This window comes from Zea mays, chromosome 1, assembly GCF_902167145.1.
Source record: "Zea mays cultivar B73 chromosome 1, Zm-B73-REFERENCE-NAM-5.0, whole genome shotgun sequence".
NCBI lineage: Eukaryota > Viridiplantae > Streptophyta > Magnoliopsida > Poales > Poaceae > Zea > Zea mays.
Window position 1 is genome coordinate 88,090,708 of NC_050096.1, and position 21,869 is coordinate 88,112,576.

Consider the following 21,869-nt stretch of genomic DNA (forward strand, 5'->3'; position numbering starts at 1 on the left):
TTATAACTATTTCCCTAAAGTATTTAGGTTTTCTCAATTTGGGTTAAGTCTTACCCCTTTAATCCCTATTTAGGGTAAAGCTTCCTATCAGGGTCCTATTTGCAAAACATTAAAACAACACAACTTGTTTGAAATTTTTGCCTAGTGAATGCACTCTAGGTGTATCAAACATATGCAATGCCAATGCTTATGATGCCATGCTCAAGTTTTAGTTATAGTAACACCAGGGGTGTTACATCCTTCCCCCCATAAAAGAATCTCGTCCCGAGATTAAAAGTCCTAGGGTAACGTGGAATACTTTTATTTCGTTATTTCTGGTACAAGGCAGGGGTGATGTGGGGGTCACTTCTGTATTACACAGTTATACAGGCTTTACAGTTTACAAGAGGCTAAAAAGCCTGGGAAATTCTTATCTAAAAAGTCTTGAGTTTCCCATGTAGCCTCATCTTCGGAATGCTGGTTCCACTGTATCTTATAAAACTTGAGAGTTTTTCTCCGGGTAATCCTGTCCTTTTGATCCAAGACTCGAATAGGGTGCTCAGAATATGTCAAGTCCGGTTCAAGGACAACATCTGTCACTTCAACGGTTCGATCAGGAATCCGAAGACACTTCTTCAATTGTGACACGTGGAACACATTATGCACAACAGACAATGTTTCGGGTAGGTGGAGTCGGTATGCCACTGGCCCATATCTTTCAAGTATAGGAAATGGACCAATGTACCTGGGTGCAAGCTTCCCTTTTATCCCGAAACGCGATACTCCCTTCATTGGTGAAACCTTCAAGTAGACGTAGTCCCCTTCAAGAAAATACAAGGGCCTTCGCCGTTTGTCTGCATAACCCTTCTGACGAGCTTGTGCTTTCTTCATATTATGAATAATTTTCTGAACCTTTTCCTCGGCCTCCTTCACCATATCAGGCCTAAAGAAGCACCTTTCCCCAGGTTCAGACCAATTTAGCGGAGTACGACATCGTCGTCCAAATAAAGCTTTGAAGGGTGCCATCTTGATACTTTCTTGACAGTTATTATTATATGAAAACTCCACCAAAGGCAAACATTCATCCCATTTTGGTGAGAAGTCCAGAACGCATGCTCGCAACATATCTTCGAGTATTTGATTAACCCTCTCAGTCTGTCCACTTGTTTGGGGATGATAGGCCGAACTGTGGAGCAACTTAGTACCCAAGGATTTGTGAAGCGCTTCCCAAAACTTGGCTACAAATTGAGGTCCACGATCTGACACTATGGTCTTTGGAACACCATGCAGACTAAGAATACGAGCAATGTATAATTGGGCATAGACAGTAACCGGGGAATCTGTCTTGACCGGAAGAAAGTGAGCAATCTTTGTAAGTCGATCAACAATCACCCAGATAGAGTCATACCCCTTTGCGGTCCTGGGCAATCCCACAATAAAGTCCATACTTATGTCTTCCCATTTCCATGTCGGTATTGGTAGCGACTGTAATGGACCAGCAGTTTTCATGTGTATGACCTTGACACGTCTGCAAGTGTCACACTTAGCCACATAGTGTGCAATTTCGATCTTCATCTTTGTCCACCAGTAATGTTGCTTTAAGTCTTGGTACATCTTAGTGCTTCCGGGATGAATAGAATAACGACTAAGATGTGCTTCATCAAGAATTTGCTGGCGGAGTTCTTCGTTCTTTGGCACTACTATGCGGTTTTGAAACCATATCACACCTTGATCGTCTTCCTTGAAACATTTGGCTACTCCAACCCTTATCTTCTCTCGTATGTGCTTCATACCCAGATTATCCTTTTGAGCATCAATTATCCTTTGCAAAATGATTGACTCAAGCTTTAGCTGATTTAGAGTCCCTTGTTGGATTATCCCCAGGTTTAGCTTTTTCATCTCTTGACACAAAGTGTTGTCAGAGGTCTTCACCATAAGATAGTGGCAGGAAGCCTTACGGCTCAGTGCATCTGCCACCACATTGGCTTTGCCTGGGTGATAATGGATCTCCAGTTCATAGTCTTTAATAAGCTCAAGCCATCGTCTTTGCCTCATATTTAATTCTGACTGGGTGAAAATGTACTTCAAACTTTTATGATCTGTATATATGTGACAAATATTTCCCAGCAGATAGTGATGCCAAATTTTCAGGGCATGAACCACAGCAGCTAGCTCCAGATCATGAGTTGGGTAATGTTCCTCATGTCGGCGCAACTGCCTTGAAGCATATACAATTACTCGGCCCTCTTGCATTAATACACAGCCGAGTCCACTGCCTGACGCATCACAATATACATCAAAAGGCTTAGTGATGTCCGGTTGAGCTAATACCGGAGCAGTGGTTAATAATGTCTTCAATTGCTCAAAGGCTTCATTACACTTAGAAGACCAATTGAACTTAATGTCATTCTTCAATAAACTTGTGATTGGCTTCACAAGCTTAGAAAAATCTGGTATGAATCTGCGATAGTATCCAGCTAGTCCAAGAAAACTCCAGACTTGGTGAACAGTGGTTGGGGGTTTCCACTCCAGAATATCTTTGACCTTGCTAGGATCTACCGCAATTCCTTTAGCCGATAACACGTGCCCCAAAAATTGAATTTCCTCCAGCCAGAACGTGCACTTGCTGAACTTGGCATACAGCTGATGTTCCCTCAGGCGCGTCAATACAATCCGTAGATGCTGAGCATGGTCCTCTTCATTTTTAGAATATATCAAGATATCGTCGATGAAGACCACCACGAACTTGTCCAACTCGGGCATGAACACCGAGTTCATCAAATAGGTGAAGTGGGCAGGAGCATTTGTGAGCCCGAAAGACATTACCAAGTATTCAAACAATCTGTACCGCGTAGTAAACGCGGTCTTCGGTATATCCTCGGGCCGAATACGGATTTGGTGATAGCCCGACCTGAGATCAATTTTGGAAAATACCCTCGCCCTAGTCAATTGATCAAATAAGATGTCGATCCTTGGAAGAGGGTACTTATTCTTGATGGTGACCTCATTCAGGGGTCGATAATCCACGCACATTCGCAAGGTTTGATCCTTCTTCTTAACAAAAATGGCGGGGCAACCCCATGGAGACGAGCTTGGCCGGATGAATCCCTTATTCAGTAGATCTTGTAATTGAATCTTCAATTCCGCCAACTCATTAGGGGGCATACGGTACGATCTTCGGGAGATGGGAGCCGTACCGGACTTTAGCTCAATTACGAATTCTACATCTCTTTCAGGGGGCAGTCCAGGCAAATCTTCCGGAAATACATCTGGAAACTCACATACTACCGGAATGTTCTTGATCTCCAGTACAATGGCTTCATATATTCTACCAGAAGCTTTGGCTGGATTGGTTACGGGGAGAGACAAAAGAATCTCTTCTTGATTATAGCTCAACCTGACGGTTCTGAGTTCAGTGTTGAGAATTGCCTTGTGTTGGGTTAACCAATTCATACCCAAAATTACATCTATATCCTGGCCTTTCAGAACAATCATGTTAGCAGGAAAGTTCCGTCCGGCCATTGTTACTGGCACTTCATAGGCCACTTCTCTAGTAAAAATGTGTCCCCCAGGTGAATGAATTTTAAATCCCTCTTTTGATTCATGGCATGCAATGTGATGTTGCTCCACAAATTTCTTGCTAATGAACGTATGCGAAGCACCAGAATCAAAAAGAATAATTGCAGGGTGACTGGCCACGGGAAACGTACCCATCATCACCGGCTCTCCTTCCGGTGTAGTGGCCACTTGGGTGTAGTATACACGCCCCGTCTTCTTTGTATTTTTCCCCACAGTATTTCCTTTGGGTTGAACTGATCTCCCAGATCCTTGTGGAGCATTTGATTGATTTTGCTTAGGATATGGGCAGTCTTTGATGAAATGTCCCGACTTGCCGCAATTGAAACACCCAGTTGAAGAGCTGGGCAAGGCAGGGAATCGAGTGCCTGGGGCACTCGGCTGATTTGGGGTAGTGGGGTATTGTTGGGGCGAATAATGATTGGCTGTTTGAAAGGGAATGAGGGTGGACGAGAAAAAGTGCGATTTTGGCTTGAAGGCCGGATCACAAACCGTTGCCTCTTCGCCTGGCCCTGATTAGGCCTCTCACCACCGAATCCCTTGTTCTTCCCAGAACTTGCGTATTTTGCTTCAACAGATAAGGCTGTGCTGACAGCCTTTCCAAACGTGAGATCTATACATGTGGCCATCTTTCTCTGCAACCGATCATATAGACCCCTCATAAAGCAGTTCTTTTTCTTTAAATCAGTATTCACCTGGTCGATGGCATACTGTGACAGGTGATTAAACTTGTTGAGATACTGATTGACGGTATCTCCTCCTTGTTTTAACTTCATAAATTCTTCTTGTTTCATATGCAGCACACCTTCGGGTATGTAGTGCTCACGGAAGGCTGCTTTAAACTCTTCCCAGGTGATTTGATGGTTGACAGGTTGAATAGCCACAAAATTTCCCCACCAGGTACTGGCAGGACCACGTAGTTGTTGTGCTGCGAATAACGGCTTCTGCGTCTCTGAACAACGGAGAAGACCAAATTTCTGCTCAATAACCCGTATCCATTCATCGGCTTCTAGTGGATCTTCAGCTTTCACAAATAGCGGTGGACGGGTTTCCGAGAAATCCAGGTAAGTGGTTTCACGGGGGGCCTTGCTGATAACCCCTTCCTGCCTGCTGCTGGAATTGCTGTTGACCCGCCATTTCCCTAAGAAAGCGGGTATTGTCTGCGGTGGCATTTACCAAGGTGGCAATCACCTCGGCCAATGTGGGAGGAACCGGAGGTGGGTTTGGGGTGACATCCCTTCCCCCAGAAGTTCCTGCTACGTCCTGTCCTCGAGTCCTGGTCGGCATTTGTGGCAAAGAACATATAAAATGCCAAAGAAGCCTTCCATTTTACATTACCAAAAGTAATGTTACAGACTCAAGACTCTTACAACAGGGTACAATACCTAGTATACAATAGCATTACCTATTATACACCAGTACAACCTACAATACACTACTCTACTTCTACTTTTATTACACCATTAGTCCTGCTTCCCATTACTCTTGGTGGCCTCATCGTCAGGTGTGGGAGTCCAGATGTCAACCAACCTCATGGAAGGAGGGGGCTCAAAAAGGTCTAACTCCCCACCCAGCGCGCGTCCCGCAACGTGAGAGGGTCCGGCTTCCGCCTCAGCAGGGTGTGCAGGTGCACTAGGGTGTAATTGCGAGTATAGTACATGGACTTCCTCATGCAACGTATTGCAATAGACCTGCAGGTCATCGACAGTTGAGCTAAGTTCCTTAATTCGGGCCTGAGCCCTTGCTTCCTTAGCACATGCCAGCAAACGGGACTGTACTGCCCAGTCAAGTGCTAAGTCCCGATCAGCAAGCTGATCCTGCAGGTGACGGATGTCCCTTCTTAGTTCATTTATTCTATCTCCGTTTGCGACCCAAGCATCGGTCCTGTGTTGCAGCGCCGCTTGAAGTCGACTCACTCGGGCTTCAAGATCTCCTATGGGGTCATTACTCCCACTGCTACTGCTTTCATGTCGAGGGGCCAGTTGATGCCGGGGCACACCGATTGGTCCAGTTGACTTGCGTGCCGTTAGCCTTGTGCGTGGTGGCATCTTTCTAAGGTGGAAAATGTTATTAGTATAATTCTTAGCATGATGCATGTGTAAGTACAAAATCAACCTTAGTCGATTCAACCTTCTATACACTGCACTCTTCCTATCTGGTCTTTAAGATAGACTCTTCAGAATACTTAGGTAAGAAGAGAAAAGAGTTTTTAGGTAAGACTTTTGAAAATCCTTTTGAAGATGCCTCTGTTGGTGCTACCTCTCAGCAGCAAGGAAGCCAACAAGGGAGAACGGTGGTGACAACAGGGTTACGTGCACGGGGGCAATAGCTCTGTTGATGTCTAGCCTCTCACGGGCACTGTGTGGGGGTATTTATAGGTATCTGAGTGCCCAGCGCCTCGTGTTAAGGACGCATGTGCCCTCGGACACCTAGTTTATCCCCAGAATATTCCCATAAAGTAGGGTTACAAGCTGTACTTACAAGAATGCCTTTACAAACTAGGCCCGTAACACAACGGCGGTCACGCGGGGCCCGTTACAATGGGCCAGATCACACGTGGGCCTCAGAGCGGGACGAGGCCGTCCCGCGGGGAGACGTCACCGCAGGCCTTCGTCTGGTGCTGAATGAAGCGAAGGGTGTCCCTGCCCGTTTTGTCTTCGTCAAACCAGCGACTGCAGCGAAAGGCGACGAGCGAAGGGTGGCGTCTCTGCCTTCGCCCCAACATTTGCCCTCCGAGGGACCAGTTCGACAAAGTCACCTGGTGCCGAAGACGTCGCTAGATGGCGGAGACGCTGCCCTCGCTCGAAGTGGTTCCGCGGGGGTTTTTGATGTGACCGTTGATGGACGGCGTACTGTTGGATTGCGGGTTTCCCGAAGCGTCGCGCCCTGTCGGATTGCGGGTTTCCCGAAGAGCCGCGCCCTGCCTATAAAAGGGGGCGGGGGTCGGCGCTGTTTGAACTTTGCCTTCCGCGCTCCGTAAAAACCATAGCCTCCCGCCGTCTTGCTGCTCTTCTTCTTCCGCTACTCCTTTTGCTCGCCGGAGTGCTGGCTCGAGTGAAGCAAACCGCCCGCCGCCGCCGACGGTACGTAGCAATGCCGTCCTCTTCTTCTTCCTCCGACACCACGCCGCCGGCCGCCGCCTCGTCTGAGGAGACGTTGAGTAGCGTGATGGTGGAGGAGTTGCGCGCCGGCGACTCTGTTGATTTTGGTGCGTCACGGATGACGTCAGCCCGCGTTGAAGATATGCAGCGGTTGGGCTACTTTGGCGGCGGAGTTGCTCGTGCTCCGGGGACGGAGGAAGTCCCCGAGCCGGAGGGTGAGTTGGTCGTTTTCGAGGCGTTCTTCGCCGCCGGTCTCCGCTTGCCTGCGCACCGGTTTGTCGGCGAAGTCCTGCGTAGATTCAATGTTCAGATACATCAGCTGACACCGAATGCCATGGTGGCGCTGGCGAAGTATGTCTGGGCGACGACTTCGTATGGCGGGCAGCCGTCTGTTGAAGTTTTTGCGAAGAATTATTGTTTGCATTGGCAGAAGAGGATGGTTGGGGACGGAGTTGCCCAGTTCGGGTCATGCACATTCACGCCGAAGACCGGCAAGACCACAATGCCAGTAGTGGAGTTGGTTCCGTGCGCCCGCAACAAGTGGGGCAATTGGAATGAATTTTGGTTTTATGTTGCGGAGGGTACTGTCGAAGGCCATAAAGGACTCCCCGTGTCTGAGATGTGCTCTCATTATTGTTCTGCGTATCCGCCTTTTGAAGTGGCAGAAGAGGATGCAGACGAAGGGGCCCTCCGATGCGCTGCCGGTCAGAGCAGTGGGCGTGATTTAGTTGAAGAGTTTGTGGCGTACGGGGTCTGGCCCTTGGCGCACGGCTGGGCGCTGGGCGAAGTGTGCCCTCGCCAGATGCCTTTTCACGGAGGACGGGTGGTGCGAAGTCCTGCCTTCGCACTGAACTTGCGAAATCATGACCCGGCCGCCTTTGTGCGTGATGCGGAGGACTTGGCGGTGCGGCTCGTGGGACGTTACGTGCCGAGGACTGAAGGCCAGCGCAGCTTTGATATCCGCGGGTCAAATGAGCGCTTGAACAGGGTCTTCGAATTAAATCAATTGTCGTACGACGGCTATCCTGGTCAAGACGAAGCGGACCGCCGTGGGAAGAAACCGGCGGTGGAGACTGGAGGCGACCCTGCGCTGGCGGCCGCCCCCTCCTCAAAAAAGAGAAAATTAGGTACTGTGATGGGGGGACTTGGGGTGTCTGATAGTTTTGCTAGAGAGTTAATGAGGACGTGTGCGGCCCCGGGGGAAAGGATGTCTTCGCCCGAGCTCCGGGAGTCTTCGGCTCGGATGCTGAGGGTTACCGGGGGTTGCTGGCCGAAAAATGTTCCTATCCCCTGCGCGGCGGAGGAGGACTGTTTTACATCTCGTATGGCTCATCGGTGGAGAGTTTTTCCTTACGGGCGAAAGTTTGTTACCAAAGAAGGGCTACGCTCCGATACCAGCTGTGACGGAACCTCCCAAGTAATTAGGCCCACCTACAGTTGTCCTTGTCCAACAGACATCAGACACCCTGTAGATGTTCCTAAGTCACTTGACAAGTTCGGTATCTTTCCTTACCTTACTAGGAACGTTTCACCCGTCTTGCAGACATTACAGAACATCGGAGATAAAGAATTGCGGAAGCGATTACATAACTTACATTTATTTTAAAAGCAAGCTCAAGTTGTTTTATTACAGACCAGAACTAAAGCGAGTGCTAAGTAGTAATATTATACAAACCAAGGGAGGCACAAACTCCTCCCGATAAGTTTTAAGCAAAAGATTTCTATGTGGAGGACCAAGTCCTCCCGCACTTCAGTCTTGTTTTTCCTCCTTAGGAACCACCTTGGCACAGAAGCAACAGAAATCTGCTACTTCCTCACCTAAAAACAACGAAGGGATAAACCCTGAGTATGGAATTACTCAGCAAGTCTTACCCGACTAAAGAAAAGACTCTCAAGGGTATGCTGGTTATATGGGAGTCAAGGTAAGGCTTTTCAATAATCAAAGACTCTGTTTTGCAGAAATGCTTACTAAAGTGGATCCTTAAAAATCCAATTTTATTTGTCAAGTTAAGTACAATTACCTACAACTAGAGTTCTTTCTACCCTAGTTCAATCACTGGACCTGCACTAGCCAATTTCTTAACAAAAACCCATCATCTTTAGTGGAATGCTACGTGTAAGTCAATGGCCAAGTCTCCATAACCGCGGAGGTACGGCGATCCGAATCGATTATACTCAGCTGAGGATCTCTAATCACACGACATATGTAGCACTTAACCCTTGCATATGTCAACCCGCCACCGGGGTTCTTAAGACCAGATCAGGTTCACGCAAACCGAGAGCACAGATACACCACCGTCCAGCCTCTTGCCACGGAGGGTACACGCTACTCTCGCCACCGCTCCACGCCCATTTCGTGTTATCTTATTCTGGCCTTAGTCCACCCGAGGCAAGGCTTACCCATGACGAGGCATGTGACCAGTTAAAGGGTCCTCGGTCAGCAGGCCTACATCGAGACGGTCCTTAATCGACTCAGACGGAGACACTACACCGAGACTCTCTTCTCGTGCAAGTCACCCGCCCGGTCTCAGCTTAATCTTTTAACCCAAAAACTTGGTACCTGGCAGAGGTACATCTTTTCCGATGTTGAATCCATCACGGCCGTGATGGATTCACCATCAAGTTTTATTTTCGAAAACAACCCTCCCACTTTGCCAAACATCATTTGTAAAACAAATCCTTTTGTTTTTCTAAGCAATACTAAGCATAGTAAAACCTTTTTGTAAAAACAGGGTTTCAAGGAGGGTAATCAAGATCAAGGAAGGTAATGCAGGAATTGTTTAATCAATCAACTCCTATCACCTAATGCAGGAAGCAAGTGAGAAAGATTTTAAAAACATCAAGGAAGGTGGCAAATGCACCGGGGCTTGCCTTCGTTAACAGGTGAGTCGGGTTCGGATCCACAAATATCGAAGTAGAAGCAGTTGCCTGCTTGAGAATCCGAGGGTGGTGGTGTCCTTTCTTCGGTGACTTCTATTTCTTCTTCACGTTCTAACATAACCATATATATACATATATAAGAATGAATGCCATGTAATGCGCATGAGAGTGCGAAGATAATAAAGTTTTATTATCTAAGTCTTGAATACAACTTTCCTTCACGGAACTCCGAGAACTTAGGGTTTCCGGAGTCAGTAAAGGAGTTCAAAGGGCAGGGGGGTGGTTTTGGGTTCTAGTTATCAAACATGGTCCAAATCAATTCAAACTCTACCCAAGGCTTCTAAATATTGTTTTAAGTTCCCATAAAAAGTTTGGGCATTTTTGGACTTACCAATTATTTTCTAAAAATCCATAACTAATACTTTTAAATACTTTAAATGACCTAAAATTTCTTATTTCTACTAAAATTCACAAAACTATTTTTATTAAATTCTAGGGAAAATAATAAGCCTAGGAAAATTAGTTTTACAATTTTACCATTTTTCTACCATTTTCTAAAATTGTTTTGGCTCTGGAAATAAAAGAAAAAGGAAACCAGTGAATAATACTGGGCCGAATCCAGCCTAGGACGGCCCACGACCAGAAGAAATGCGCGCGCCCGCGCTCGCTGTGGAGTTTTTGCAACAGGGCCCTTGGGGTTTTAACTAACTGGAGATGGGTTTGATTACTATTCTACTGTGTCGCTGACAACTTGCAGATAAGCCCCTCGATTTCTATCTCTTCTCCAAGGAGCTCCACGACTGCGCACCAAACATGGGGCCGAGCTCCGGCGAGCTGGACTGGCCGGAGGGAGCCAGGACCGGTGCTCCCGAGTAGCGGACCCCAAATCGGACTCTACCCGCGCATTTCCCCTCACTCAATTTCAGATTTGGAGCTCTACAATTCTCTGCCCACGGCGACAGCGGAGGATCTTAAAGGAACCGCATGTTCCGAGCGATTAATGACGGTATAATTCAATTGGATAGGTCGGGAAGCTTCACGGGTACCTGAGAATACTCAAACGAGGAAGTGGAAGACGCGAGCTAACTCGAATTGTACTGGCCACGGATGGATTCTTGCGGCGGAGCTAAGAACAGGGAGGGAAGAGCTCGTGGGTTCTTTAGTCTAATTGAGTGATCGCTTGAGCGCGTAATGCAACGATGAAGCAACGCCAGGGTCCAATTTATAGTCGGCCGGCCAAGGAGGGATGAGATCCCCGAGCGGTGACTGCGCTGGCGAGCACACCCGCGCGGCGGATTCCGGTGACAGCGCGGTGACCGCCGTTTAACCAGGGCCTGCCACCTCAGGGAGGCTTTGACACGTCGCCGGTAACTTTTGCCGTGGCCGCCGACGTCTTACCCGAGCCACGGCGACATCCTTATCGCCGGCAAGGTCCAGGTTCTTATCCACTGCACGATATTTTCTGAAGACGGTGAACAGTGCGCCTTGATTCAGTGCAAAACTTGTCTGACAAACCAAGTTGGAGCATGATTTTCTCCCAAATTCCTGTGGTAACACGAGTTAATCCTTGCAGCAAAATTGTAGAGCATTATACCCACTACAAACTTGCTATGGCAACCACAGGTAGATTTCCACTGGATCATGCTCAGAATTTAGCTTGAAGTCGATGTTAGTTCACTGCTAGTCTGAAAATTCAGACCATAACAGCCTGACAGTCCAACTTTGGGCATAATTATCTTCCAATTTTTCACAAGAACATGGCTTGCACTCTTAAGCAAACTTGTTCTCCTATAATTGGGCTACAATTTTGATGTGGTGACCTAATATGAATTCTCACTATTTTGAAAGCTACACAGCCCCAAAGTTGGGCCTATAACCCTGATTTCAGACTTAGCATAGGAATCAAAATTGGGGTCCTTTTTGCAAATGAGTCCAAAACTTAGGGTTTGGCTTTCAAGTCCACATATTTGTGAACCAAATGACTTAAAATACTTATTTGACTTGGTTTTTGCACTTTAGCCCAAAAGTGGACTAATTTTGCACAAAGGCCCCTAGGGTTTAGTTTTAGGGTTTTCCAGGGTTCCAATTAGGGTTTCTGGTAAAGTATTTAGGTTTTCTCAATTTGGGTTAAGTCTTACCCCTTTAATCCCTATTTAGGGTAAAGCTTCCTATCCAGGGTCCTATTTGCAAAACATTAAAACAACACAACTTGTTTGAAATTTTTGCCTAGTGAATGCACTCTAGGTGTATCAAACATATGCAATGCCAATGCTTATGATGCCATGCTCAAGTTTTAGTTATAGTAACACCAGGGGTGTTACATCAAATGGGCAAGTAGAGCATGCCAACGGCATGATTCTGCAAGGACTCAAACCTCGGATCTACAACGACCTCAACAAGTTCGGCAAGCGATGGATGAAGGAACTCCCCTCGGTGGTCTGAAGCCTGAGGACAACGCCGAGCCGAGCCACGGGCTTCACGACGTTCTTTCTGGTCTATGGGGCCGAGGCCATCTTGCCCACAGACTTAGAATACGGTTCCCCAAGGACCAGGGCCTACACCGACCAAAGCAACCAAGCTAGTCGAGAGGACTCGTTGGACCAGCTGGAGGAGGCTCGGGACAAGGCCTTGCTACACTCGGCGCGGTACCAGCAGTCCCTGCGACGCTACCACGCCCGAGGGGTCCGGTCCCGAGACCTCCAGGTGGGCGACCTGGTGCTTCGGCTGCGACAAGACGCCCGAGGGCGGCACAAGCTCACGCCCCCCTGGGAGGGGCCGTTCGTCATCGCCAAAGTTCTGAAGCCCGGAACGTACAAGCTGGCCAACAGTCAAGGCGAGGTCTACAGCAACGCTTGGAACATCCAACAACTACGTCGCTTCTACCCTTAAGATGTTTTCAAGTTGTTCATATACCTCACTCCCACGCAAAGTTTAGTCATCAAGGAAGGGTCGGCCTCGCCTCAGCAAAGCCCGACCCTCCCTCGGGGGCTAAAAGGGGGGGAACCCCCTCTGCGTCGAATTTTTTCCTCGAAAAAAGATCCTTTCTGCCAGAATGTCTTTCGTGCTTTTTGACTACTTCGAAAGCGGATCCTGAAAACGACGGAGTACACGTAAGCAACCAAGGCTGACCGAGCCGAGGGACTCCTACGCCTCCGGGATACGGATACCTCACTCATCACCTTCTGCGATAAGTAACGCGCGTTCGGATAAGTGATTCCGCGGACCGAACAAGTCTTCACGTTCGGAAGCTCTTCTGCCGGAGCGATTCTTCAAGCCTTCTCAACTGCGTCGGTGACAGAACCCCATGGACGGGTAAGAGTGCGCGTAAGCGGCAAGGCCGACCGAGCCGAGGGACTCCTACGCCTCGGGGATACAGATACCTCACGCATCACCTTCCGTGAGAAGCAACTCTCGCTCACACAAAACAATTCTGTTACCGACAAAAAAGTCCAGATACTCGAAACAAGAGGAAAAGAGACGCAACTTTACAACACGGCGAGGGTGTGTTTAGGCCTCGGCGGCCGCAGAAAACACACGCTACAAGATAATCCGATCCTGCAGGCTCGGATCTTCACGGCTAGAGGGAGCAGCGACACCCTCGGCGTCAGCAACACCTTCGGCGAGGCCCGACCTAGCCTCGGATGGCGACACGATCCAAGGTTCTCTGCTCTAAAGGACATCGTCATCACCAAGCCCGGGCCATCGTCGCCAGGGTCTTCCCCGAGAATCCGGTCCGAGCAGGCGGCTCGGCCGGTCACCCCGAGGCCTCGGCCAGCTGTCCTCCTAGGGCATCAGCCCGGCCCGAGGCCTCGGCAGGTCAATCCCAGCGTCGGACCTGCTAACAGACGACCCGGCCAGGCTCCGGCCGACCAGGTCTTCTTTTTGAGCCGACTCTCCCTCTGTTTGCGCTGACACCGCTACCCCTGGCCTCGGCTCATCGAAGGGCGGCCGAGGGGTTTCTTTAACTGAGCAAGAGAAGCCTCGGGCAACAAGGCTGACCGAGCCGAGGGACTCCTACGCCTCCGGGATATGGATACCTCACTCGTCACCTTTTCACGGGGCGACTCACGCTTGGTGAAGCGGTTCATACAACCAACAGGCGAGTCTTAGCGCTCGAAAATGAGGAAAAAACACGGCTCCGTGCCGAAATTACATACATGTTCAGGCCCCGACAGCCACAGTGAACAAAAACACTGGCATTCGAAGTGCCATTACAGACGGAACTCCGGTTCCGTCCCCGCGGGTATGTACAACCTCCACACCGGGGAGCCTGCGGGGCGACGAGCACCAGGGGACCCGCCAGAGACCTCTGCAGAAGCAGTCATGGTCCCAGGACGGACGTGGCCGCCGGAGGGCTCTCGTTCGCGTTCCCGCTCAAGGGACGCGAACCAGCTATTAAAGCCAAAGAGCGGGTCGTTCCAAAGCGCACCGGCAGGTCCTCACTCCCGTCCTCGCCACGAAAGCGAGGAAGAGGGCGGAATGTTGCATCCTAGCTGGGCAGCAACAGTTCGCCTTCCCCGGCATGGCTGGAGGACGTCTCCTCCGCAGAGCCGGAGGATGGTTGCCACCACCAGAAGCTGGAAGAAGAGGTGGCCCACCGGCCCGCGCAGGAGGTAGAGCCCCGGCTCGCCTCGCTCCCCGCCCCAGCGAGGATGACGAACACCCTCGAGGCTGAGGGCGGGACCAAGATCACAGCCCGGCTTGCCTCTCCCCATCCAGGGGCTGGAGGTCACCGTTTTGGGTGACCACCAGTGGAGGGGTGCAACCGGGCTGTGTGATGAAAATCCTTGAAGCTGAACGATGGCTGAAAGGTACCAACTCCTACGGAGTTGCGTTCCTCCAACGACGAGAGGGAAAGACGGTGGGTATCCCCCATCCGGGGGCCTGGAAGGTGGAAAGACACGATGCATAAGGGAGCGCGAAGACATGGTCGCCTTCCAAAGGGGTCACCCTCCTTTTAAAGGCGGCTCTCCCTACTCGCGTCCCCAGTCGTCATGGGCTGAGTCTTCTCCAACACACCCCAAGGATCTCCCCTACGGCGCGGGGGCTGGGTCCCACACGTCATGCAAGCCGGCTCAGAGCAGAAGAAGCCAAACCGCCGTGCGCGGTGCGTACAACCGCCCAACGGTTAGAAGCGGCCCTCCACTTTTGCCCAGACCAGCAGGCGAAGGGGCGGGCAGCCATGCAGGCGGCATGCAACCGCGCCAAGTGGGCGCACTTCTCCGACTCCCAACACGCCTGGCACGGCGACCCAGGCCCATGCGTCATGCAACCGGCGCGCAGAATGCTTCGTGCATGCAGCTGCACCGCCACTTGCGCCACCGCCGCGCCTCCTCGACTGCGGAACCAATATCGCGACTCGAGGCGACCCAGCGCACGACCCAGCAGCGCCAGCCTGGCGCGACGGTCAATACGGCCAAAAATGGGCCGGCAGTAATGGCGGTGGCAGGCGGGCAGGAGCAATCGTCACGTCGTCAGGCAAGCCTACGTCCCATCCAGGGGCGACGAGAGAACCCTCTCTCACGGCGTGAAGACAACGCGCCCGTGTTCCGTTCCTCGAACGGCTCGCGCACGTGCAACGGCCGCCTCGCGAACCACTCGCCCCGTCGCATTAACTCCGCGGCGGGACAGGCGGCGCCCCTGGCAGGAGAAGCGAGCGACGCTTCGCCTTCGCCATAATGACCGCGTCAGAAAAGGTACGCTACGTCATTCGATTTCGTATCCTTTCCCTTTTTCCTCTTTCTCTCTCTTGCAACAGGGACCGGGAAAGGGGGATACCCCGAAAAGGATCCTTCCCCGTGAAGGAACCAGGCTCCGAGCCTCCCTACTGATCAGAGGTTCGAAGGCTGGCCCCTCGGAAGGGTTCGACAGCCGCCTCAGATCGCGTGGGCTCTACACCCACTATTGGTCAGAGGTTCGAAGGCCGGCCCCTCAGAAGGGTTCCACGGCCGCCTCAGGCTACTCGGGCTCCGCGCCCCTTACTGATCAGGGGTTCGAAGGCTAGCCCCCGAAGGGTTCACAGCCGCCTCAGACACAGAGCGAGGGATGACCATGGGTACGTTCGATACATAACCAAGGCTCGGGCTACGCTCCCGAGGTACCCTAGGACATTTCTGAGACCAGCGGGAACGATCTTGTAACGGAATCCCATCAGAGGGAGGCATCGAGCCCTCGGACCCCGTCGCCAGGGGACCGGGTCCGGCAGATCACCCGTAGGTACTTTTGGGCGTGCCTCTGGGCCCCTAGCCGACCCCTAACGAATGGGGCACGGACGTCCACTCGGATCACCCGCTTGCAGCTCACCGGAGACACCATGTTCGACGCCCATCGAGGGCAACATGGCGCTTTCCCCCCTCCTCCTTGTGGAAAGGCGACACAGGGGCGTATGTAAAAAAGTCGAGTCTGTCCCTGATCGCCCTCTCGCCCTGTGCAGAGGCTCGGGGGCTGCTCTCGCAAACCCGGCTCCGGCCGAACCGTTGACAGCGTCAACATACCAGCCCGAGAACTTGGGACCCGACCGTACACCCGGGCTACGGCCAGCTCGCATGAGGGACGACCAGACCAGCCGAAGCATTACGCGAGGCATTAAGACCTCGGAGGAGTGAAACCACTCCTCCGAGGCCTCGGGGGCTACACCCGGCGGGTGCGCTCGCGCGCACCCACCGGAGCAAAACGCAACCGAGAAAGGCTGGTCCCCTTGCAAAAAAGTGCGACGAAAGCCTCCAAGCGAGTGCTAACACTCCCTTCGAGGCTCGGGGGCTACTGTCGGGGACCATAATTAGGGGTACCCTCAAGGCTCCTAATTCTCAGCTGGTAACCCCCATCAGCATAAAGCTGCAAAGGCCTGATGGGTGTGATTAATCCAGGGATCGGTCCATTCGAAGGACGCGATCACGCCTCGCCCGAGCCTAGCCTCGGACAAGGGCAGCCGACCCCGGAGGATTTCCGTCTCGCCCGAGGCCCCCCTCCAGCGGTGAACCCATTTCCGGCTCGCCCGAGGCCCTGTCTTCGCCAAGAAGCAACCCTGACCAAATCACCGCACCAACCGACCAAATCGCAGGAGCATTTAATGCAAAGGTAGCCTGACACCTTTATCCTGACGCGCGCCCCCCAGCCGACAGAGCCGAAGTGACCGCCGTCACTTCGCCGCTCCACTGACCGGCCTGACAGAAAGACAGTGCCGCCTGCGCCGCTCTGACTGCGGTGCCACTTGACAGAGTGAGGCTGACAGGCAGTCAGGCCCGGCCGCAGGCACCATGGGAAGCTCCGCTTCGCCCGACCCAGGGCTCGGACTCGAGCTAAGCCCCGGAAGACGGCGAACTCCGCTTCGCCCGACCTAGGGCTCGGACTCGGGCTAAGCCCCGGAAGACGGCGAACTCCGCTCCGCCTGACCCAGGGCTCGGACTCGGGCTAAGTCCCGGAAGACGGCGAACTCCGCTCCGCCCGACCCAGGGCTCGGACTCGGGCTAAGCCCCGGAAGACGGCGAACTCCGCTCCGCCCGACCCAGGGCTCGGACTCCGCCCTGGCCTCAGCCGACGGTCTCCGCCTCGCCCGACCCAGGGGCTCGGACTCGACCTTGGCCACAGAAGACAGACTCGACCTCGGCTTCGGTGGAGCTTCCACATCGCCCAACCTAGGGCGCAGACCAGCCACGTCGACAGGAGGCGCCATCATCACCCTAGCCCGAGCTGACTCGGGCCACGGGGGACAAGACCGGCGTCCCATCTGGCTCGCTCCGCCAGATAGGCAATGATGGCGCCCTGCATACTCTATGACGACGGCAGCTCTCCGCCCCCTTACGGAAGCAAGAGGACGTCAGCAAGGACTCAACAGCTCCGACAGCTGTCCCTCCGCCAGGCTCCATCGCTCCTCCGACGGCCACGACATCACACCAGCTGGGTGCCAAAATCTCTCCGGCTGCCACAACGGCATGTACTTAGGGCGCTAGCTCTCCTCCGCTAGACACGTAGCACTCTGCTATACCCCCCATTGTACACCTGGATCCTCTCCTTACGCCTATAAAAGGAAGGACCAAGGCCCTCTCAGAGAGGGTTGGCCGCGCGGGGACGAGGACGAGACAGGCGCTCGCTTGAAGCTGCTCGCTCCCTCTCCCGCGTGGACGCTTGTAACCCCCTACTGCAAGCGCACCCGACCTGGGCGCGGGACGAACACGAAGGCCGCGGGATTCCCACCTCTCTCACGCCAGTCTCCGGCCACCTCGTTTCCCCCCTTCGCGCTCGGCCTCGCGTCGACCCATCTGGGCTGGGGCACGCGGCGACATTCACTCGTCGGCTTAGGGACCCCCCGGTCTCGAAACGCCGACAAGAAGCGTCTGTATAAACTGTGAAATGCTTACCACTCTCAGGCAAAGCTAGGATAGGGGCGCTCACCAACTTGTTCTTCAATGTCTGATAGCTGACCCACAATCGTTGGACCAGACGAATAGAACACCCTTCTCCAAAAGTATAGTCAAAGGCTTAGCAATGCTAGAAAAATTTGGTACGAAGCGACGATAATATCCAGCGAGCCCCAAGAAACTTCGAATTTCAGAGACACTAGAGGGTCTCTTCTACTCCACTGAGAGCACCTAGAGGGGGGTGAATAGGTGATCCTGTAAAATTCAACACTAAATTCGAACAACCTTGATTATAAAGATATTAGTGCGGGTTAATCAAGTCAATGAGACGAACTCTTGCGAACACAGACAATCAAAGAGAGAGCAATCACAAGAGACACGCGATTTTATCCCGTGGTTCGGCCAAGTAACACTTGCCTACTTCCATGTTGTGGCGTCCCAATGGAAGAGGGTTGCACTCAACCCCTTTCAAGTGATCCAATGATCAACTTGAATACCACGACTTTTCTTCCTTATATCCTTTTCCCGTTTGCGAGGAATCTCCACAAGTTGGAGCCTCTTGCCCTTACAAGATTGATCACAAAGAACGCACAAGAGTAAGGTTGGGAAGAGCAACGCACACAAGAATCAAAAACGCAGCACACCAACGCACACAAGTGAAGACTTGAGCTCAAGTGACACATAGGGAGTTCTCAACTCGAATGGAGCTCAAATCTCTAACACAACAAAGCGAATGCGCGGGAGCAGAGTCTGGATGCCTTAGAATGCTTAGTGAATGCTTGGGTAGCTCCTCCATGCGCCTAGGGGTCCCTTTTATAGCCCCAAGGCAGCTAGGAGCCGTTGAAGATCAACAAGCAAGGCTATCCTTGCCTTCTGTCGAGTGGCGCACCGGACAGTCCGGTGCACCACCGGACAACTACTGTAGCCTGTCCGATGCCGATCTCCTTCCTTTTCTGGCACAGACGACCGTTGCAGCTCCAGGCCAGTTGGCGCACCGGACACTGTCCGATGCACACCGGACAGTCCGGTGCCCGTTGCTGACCGTTAGAGCTGCCACGCGTCGCCCGCGGATTGCGCGGCCGACCGTTGGCACAGACGACCGTTGGCTCACCGGACAGTCCGGTGAATTATAGCCACGTCGCCTTTTTCTTTTCCCGAGGACGGCGAGTTCGCCGCGGATGACTCACCGAACAGTTCGGTGCACCACCGGACAGTCCGGTGAATTATAGCCGTACGCCGCCGTCGAGTGTGCCAGGCCGATCCACCGGACAATCCACACGAACCAGCCTGGCGCACCGGACACTGTCTGGTGCACCACCGGACAGTCCGGTGTGCCAGGCCGAACTGGACTTCGGCTGCACTTCTTTTCTCTGTTTCTAACACTTAGACAAATATATTAGTATACAAAAAGCAACTACTAAGTCTAGAAACATACCTTTTCTTTGATTTGCACTTCTCTCTTCATTTAGCACATAAGAACTTAATTAAATGTGTTGGGCACTTAATCACCAAAACATAATAGAAATTGCCCAAGGGCACATTTCCCTTTCAATCTCCCCCTTTTTGGTGATTTATGCCAACACATCCAAAAGCAATCACAAGACGTGCAACATCAATGCAATTGAGAACAAGATTGTCTTTGCACAAGTTTTGACATATTTGGATCATTCTTTGCCACCACTTGGTTTGTTTTTGCAAATCAAATTCATTTTCCTATCTCTAAGTCAAACACACTTGTTTAGGCACAAAGAGAGATATTCCAATAGAAAAATTGATCAAGTACCAAAAACTCCCCCTTTTTGCCATAATCAAAAATTCTCCCCCCACAAGAAGCCAAATTTTGCAATAAGAGTATTTTGGACAAATCAAAAATTCTAACTCTACTATTTTCAAAATTCTCAAGTGGTAGCTGATCCATTTGCTTTGGCCTTAATTTCTCCCCCTTTGGCATTAAGCACCAAAACGGGATCATTCTTGGCCCTTTAACCCCATTGCCTCACCAAAAATGGCAATTAAGAGCAAAAAGGCAACTAGAGCATAAGAATGAACTTGGAGGTGAGTACACTAATACCGGAGTGCAGTGGAAGTCTTTGCATGGTCCAAGTTCACCTTTCCCTTTTCATTCACCTTTGAGACTACATCAAGTATACTCAAACACAAAGGTTAGTCTCAAAGGGTCAAGTCCCTAAATATGTGCATCATTCACACATGGACTTGTGAGGTCCGGGGATCCCTTGCACAACTTGAGCACCATAAATAAGCAATAAATTACATAAATGCATAAGTAACATGATCAAAGGCATAGAACACATGTATGCTATAGATCAATCCAAGTTACGCGAATCTAAGACATTTAGCTCACTATGCAACCTGCAAAAGGTTTTCTCATCCAACGGCTTGGTAAAGATATCGGCTAGCTGGTTCTCGGTGCTAATATGGAAAACCTCGATATCTCCCTTTTGCTGGTGGTCTCTCAGAAAGTGATGCCAGATGTCTATGTGCTTAGTGCGGATGTGTTCAACAGGATTATCCGCCATGCGGATTGCACTCTCATTGTCACATAGGAGTGGGACTTTGCTCAGATTGTAGCCAAAGTCCCGGAGGGTTTGCCTCATCCAAAGTAGTTGCGCGCAACACTGTCCTGCGGCAACATACTCGGCCTCAGCGGTGGATAGGGCAACGGAGGTTTGTTTCTTTGAGCTCCAAGACACTAGGGACCTTCCTTGGAATTGGCACATCCCTGATGTACTCTTCCTATCAACCTTGCATCCAGCATAATCGGAGTCTAAGTATCCAATCAAGTCAAAGGTAGACCCCTTTGGATACCAGATCCCGAAGCAAGGCGTAGAAACTAAATATCTAAGAATTCGCTTAACGACCACAAGGTGACATTCCCTTGGGTCGAATTGATATCTAGCACACATGCATACGCTAAGCATAATATCCGGTCTACTAGCACATAAATAAAGTAATGACCCTATCATAGACCGGTATGCCTTTTGATCATCGGACTTACCTCCTTTCTTGAGGTCGACATGCCCGTCGGCTCCCATCGGTGTCTTCGCGGGCTTGGCGTCCTTCATCCCAAACCGCTTGAGAAGATCTTGAGTGTACTTTGTTTGAGAGATGAAGGTGTCGTCCTTCAGTTGCTTCACTTGGAACCCAAGGAAGTAGGTCAACTCGCCCATCATCGACATCTCAAATTTTTGAGTCATCACCCTGCTAAACTCCTCACAAGACTTTTGGTTAGTGGAACCAAATATTATGTCATCGACATAAATTTGGCACACAAAAAGGTCACCATCACAAGTCTTAGTGAAAAAAGTGGGATCGGCTTTCCCAACCTTGAAAGCATTAGCATATAAGAAATATCTAAGGCATTCATGCCATGCTCTTGGGGCTTGCTTAAGTCCGTAGAGCGCCTTAGAGAGCTTAAACACATGGTCGGGGTACCTGTCATCCTCAAAGCCAGGGGGTTGTTCCACGTGTTATATATGAATGCGACACAAATAGGATCAATCATAGATAAGACACGGATTTAACGTGGAAAACCCCTCTAAAGTGAAGGGGAAAACCATGGGCGCCGGCCGGCAACTTCTCACTATTTTCGGGTGGTTACAGATCACAGGAGATTTACAATTGAGATAGATATCTCCTGTGGCTTACAAAGATATTTATAGAGGTGAAACCCTAAAACGATCCGTACCGCGGGGGGCTCCGCCCCTCGCACCCCCCAGGCCCAAGCCTCCCGGCGACGGGCCTCCGCTTCGCTCGCTGTTGGGGGCCTTCGGCTTCCGAAGGTCCTCAAAAACATGATTTAACAATGTTTCTGGAGTATAATGTGTGAACAGGTATCTTCGGACTTGAATCAGAAAGGGAGAAGCTCAAAAGATACGAAGGTTGACACAGTGCCGAAGCTGTGAAGCAGGAAAGCTTCGGCATGTTCGCAGAAAGGGGAACCGACTTAAAGATGAAA